At 42.4% G+C, this 4945-nt stretch overlaps 1 pseudogene; it reads left to right on the top strand.

Annotated features, from left to right (window-relative positions):
- Window positions 1-3880: 3880 nt before the first annotated feature.
- On the top strand, window positions 3881-4716 carry LOC102869405 (annotated as a pseudogene).
- Window positions 4717-4945: the final 229 nt, after the last annotated feature.

Below are 4945 nucleotides of genomic sequence, written 5' to 3'. Positions count from 1 at the left end.
ATTCATGTCCCAAGGCCTGTAAAACCTCTTATGTTCAAACTCAAAGTACATACAATTGTTCATAGCAAATGTATGCTACCTTACAAAGTACATAAAAACATTTTAATATGATTATTACATTAAAGATATTTTAGCATATTTAAAATGCAAGGTTTTTAAAATGTACTTTATGCATGAAAGGTATGCTATATACTACATAAACAAACACATATTTTATTAGCTGACATACCTAACTGTTCTGACTTCAGTACAAGTTTGGCTTAAGAGACACTAATGGAAGTTGTTTGTAATTTGAGGACTCTCTATAAAACACAACACTTGTACATCACTATACTTCTATGATCTAATTATTGAGGATTAAATGAAGAGGAAATAATGTACTCATGTTGTTGTTATTATGTGCTGTCAAATCACCTGCGAATAATAGCGACTCTATATACAACAGCCCTAAACCCTGCTCTGTCCTGTGCCAATCTCACCATCTCTGACACACCCATCCCAATTGCCCCAGTCACTGAATCAATCCACCGCATAGAGGGTCTTTCTTTCCTGTGATGTCCCTCCACTCTCCCAAGCATGACGTTCTTCTCCAAGGACTAGTACCTCCTTGCAACATGTCCAAAGTATGTCAGATGAAGCTTCAGAATCCTTGCCTCCAAGGAGCAGCCTGGCTTAACCCTCTATAGGATGAACCTATTCATTTTCTTAGCAGTTCATGGTATATTAAATATTCTTCTCCAACACCACAGATCAAAGGCATCAATTCTCCTTGTATCCTCCCTAGTCATTGTCCAGCTTTCTGATGTATAGCAAGTGATTGCAAAGACCATTGCCTGCATCAGGGGCACCTTAATCTCCAGACTGACATCCTTGCTCTTCAGTACTTTGGAGAAGTCTCTAACAGCAGACTTTCCCATCGCAATATGTCTTTTGATTGTTGACTGTGGAGCCAAGCAAACTAAAGCTGTTAACATTCTCAATCTCTTTACCATCCATCATGATGCTGCCAACTGGCTCAGCAGTGAGAAACTTTGTTTTCTTGATATTGAGCCTAAATCCATATTGAAGGCTGCATTCCTTGACCTTCTGCAGCAAGGACTTTAGGTCCTTCTTAGTTTCAGCAAGCTGGGTTGTGTCATCTGCATAACGCAGATTGTTGAATCTTCCTCCAATCCTGATGCCACACTTCTCATCATAGAGTCCAGCCTCCTAGATAATCTGTTCTGCATACAGATTGAAAAGATATGGAGAGCGGGCTGCCCTCAGCCCCCGGCTCGGGGCGAGTCATCGTGGTCTTCTGCCCGGGGCGGGCTTCCCTCAGCCCTCTGCCCAGGGCGGGCTGCCTTCGGCCCCCGGCTCGGGGCGAGCTGTCGTGGCCCTCTGCCTGGGGCGGGCTTCCCTCAGCCCTCTGCCCAGGGAGGGCTGCCCTTGGCCCCCGGCTCGGGGCGAGCCGTTGCGGCCCTCTGACCGGGGTGGGCTGCTCTCGGCCCTCAGCTCGGGGTGAGCCTTCACGGCCCTCAGGGTGAGCTCCTCAGTCCCCAGTTTGTGCCATTGTCCCCAGATTGACCCCTGGGTGGGGAAGGAGGAAAAAAACAAAAAAATGCTTAGGGTATCCAATGTTACCTAGGCCACCTTCTGCCACCCTCCCCGCCCCCAGTAAACCTGAAAGCAACACCCTCAAAGCCCTTCTATTTGTAACTCACAAGTTTGTTCTCTCTAGGTTTGCTCCCTTTCCTATAGGTAACCTTAACTCTGGGTTTTACTCCAGAATTGACCCTGAACCCAGTGCCAGTGACAAAAAGGAAATACAACTGCCAGCTAAGGAAGCAAAGGAGGATGGAGCCTCTGGGTTCAACCAGCCATCCCCACTGGACCCACCTGGGAAAACACTTTGCAGTCCAGAGGGGAGCAAATGACAGGAAAATATCTTCTAACAGAGCAAGAAGGCAAGCAGCTTTAACCCAAGACCACCAGTAAGGTGATAAAGCGTCTTCCCTTCCCCCCTTTACATCTACGCCCCTGTTCAGCATGAAGAAGCCAGAGAGTCTGCATCCAATTCCCAAATCAATAAGACAGTTGGTTTAATTACTATTGGAAAATGCTTGTCATTCCTCTGTAGTATCTGGTCCCCTCTGGACCCTCATTATTTCCTTCACCTGCTCCCCCTACCGACCAAACTGTGCAGCTCTGCAACTGCATCCTGGCCCATCCTCACCCTTCTGCCCCCAACCCTCACCTCCTTGTACCCCCATTATGTTTTTCCCAATAAAAAAAAGAAAAGATATGGAGATAGAACACATCCCTGGTGTACACCCTTCTCAATTTTGAACAAGGCAGTGTTTCCTTGCTCTGTTGTGACAACTGCCTCCTGGTCCAAGTATAGGTTTCACACTAGCATGATCAAGTGTTCTGGGATTCCCATTCCTCTTAGAGTTAGCCAGTTTGTTGTGATCCACACAGTCAAATGCCTTTGTATAATCAATGAAACACAGATAGAAACTCCTCTGGTATTCCCTGCTTTCAGCCAAGATCCATCTAACATTAGCTACAATATGCCTGGTACCATGACCCCTTCTAAACCCCTTTTAAACTTCTGGCAGTTCTCTATTGGTGTGCTGTTTCAGTCGGTTTTGGATTATCTTCAGCAGAATCGTGCTTGCATGAGATATTCTACACTCTTTCTTTGGAATAGGAACAAATATAGATCTCCTCTAGTCAGTTGGCCAAGTGATTGTCCTCCAGATTTCTTGGCACAACTTGGTGAGCATATCTAGGGCAGCATCTGTTAGTTGAAATATGTCAATTGGTATACCATTTATTGCTGGGGCCTTATTTTTTCCTAATTCTTTCAAAGCAGCTTAAACTTCTTCCTTCATCACTGTAGGCTTTTGCTCGTATGTTGTTTCATGAAATTCTGTGTCTGCCAATTCCTTTCGTTACAATGATTCTGTTTACTGTCCATCTTCTTTTAATACTTCCTGAATCATTTCATATGCTGCCCAAAGCATCCTTCCATATTGCAACTTGAGGTTTGAATTTGTTCTTCAGTTCCTTGAGCTTAAGAAATGCTGAGCGAGTTCAGCCCTTTTGATTTTCTGACTCCAGCTCCTTGCACATTACTTCGTCTTCCTGCGCTGCCTTTTGAAATCTTCTGTTCAGTTCTTTAATATTTTGAATTCTTCCCTCTGCTTTGGCTTCTCTGTGCTCTAGCGTAACATTCAGACTCTCTTCCAACATCCATTTATGGTCTTTTCTTCCTCCTTTGTCTTTTTAATGAGCTTTTACACTATATATTCAGAAATAATATCTTTTAAAAAATTCTTTTGCCTTGGTTTGCCTGCAAAGTTCATATGCATTGTATTTCACACTATTCTTCATTCACACTGTGTTTCATAAAATCATTCTCATTCATTATGAATCATCATTGGACTATGCTCACCTTTGCCCCCGCAGAATCTTTCCCATTTCCTTTACTCTCTTCTCCCACCCAACAAATTGTAAAACCCTGTGGTTTAGGCCCTCAAGCCTCTGCTTCCACCTCTTCCTCCCTTGGATTCTCATACATAAGTTTTCCATCCCATATATTTTACTAGTTATCCTTCTATTTTTACAATAATAGTCATATGAAGCATTTATCCTTTTGAGACTGAGTTAGTTCACTCATCGTAGTACTCTCCAGGCTCTTAGAAACCCTGTCTTGAGAATTATTATAATTCCGCTTTTTCTCTCCTTTTCTGCTGAGAGCTTGCTAGGTCACATCAAACGAACAAGAGCTTTTCTGTCAGATCTTACAGCAGCATTGCATACTGTTTGAGTTCACAGACTCTGCTCCAACTTGAAGAGCAAAGAAATTGAGAGTAACAGTGAATGAACTGGTTGACTGGTGTATAACTTCTTCTTGAGGTTTTTGGAGAGCTCTGATTTCCAGCCTAGCACTGCAAAGCAAGACATTGATCAGAAGTTTGTACAGCAGCTCCTGGAGCTCTCTGAGAGTGAAGATCCCAGTGAACCTGACTTTCTGAAGCTTGTTCTACATCGCATTTATGGGAAATTTCTTGGATTAAGAGCATTAATCAGAAAACAAATTAATAACATTTTCCTCGGAGGTTTATATAGGAAACAGAACATTTCAATGATGTTGCTGAACTCCTAGAAATATTAGAAGGTATTATCAATGGCTTTGCATTGCCCCTGAAACAATATAAACTGTTTCAAATGAAGATTCTTATTCCTATGCACATTGCAAAAGGATTACTTTGTTTCATGCTCAGTTAGCCTATTGTGTTATACAGTTCCTAGAAAAAGATACAACATAACAGAACCAGTGATCAGAGGACTGCTAAAATTTTGGCCAAAAACATGCAGTCACAAAGAGGAGAACATGAAGAAATCTTAGACTTATTGAACTAACACAGTTTTAAAAAATGGAAAAGCTACTTTTTAAACAAATACCCACGTGTGTGTCCAGTTCTCATTTTCAGGTTGCAGAAAGGGCATTATACTTCTGAAAATGAACATATTCTTAGTTTAACTGAGGAGAACATTGACAAAATTCTGCCAATTATGTTTGACAGTATGTACAAAATCTCCAAAAAACACTGGAACCTGATGATTTTAGCACTGGTATACAACATGTTGGAAACTCTAAAGGAAATGAATGGCAAGGTTTTTGATGTTTTTGAAGTTAGAAGAGCTAAGGTTAAAGAAAGCTCTTGAACAGCAGAACAGTTCTTAAAATATAAACAAATTTCTCAGCAATACAAGTGCTGAATTAAAAAAAATACCTATGTTTATCTAAGAGTACGGAATGAGGGTTGCAGAGTGGATTATATTTGGGGTTGGGGGTGTGGTTGGGGGATATCGGACCAATGAGGGAGTTTTGCTTTTGAAGGAGAGGAGCAAACGGGGGGGGGGGGGGGGGAGGGGGGGAGAAGGGTGCAACAAT

This window comes from Elephantulus edwardii, unplaced genomic scaffold (assembly GCF_000299155.1).
Source record: "Elephantulus edwardii isolate Elephantulus edwardi_28Jun2011 unplaced genomic scaffold, EleEdw1.0 scaffold00030, whole genome shotgun sequence".
NCBI classification, from domain to species: domain Eukaryota; kingdom Metazoa; phylum Chordata; class Mammalia; order Macroscelidea; family Macroscelididae; genus Elephantulus; species Elephantulus edwardii.
The sequence above is the reverse complement of the archived record's forward strand: the minus strand, read 5'-3'. Positions and strand labels throughout refer to the sequence as shown.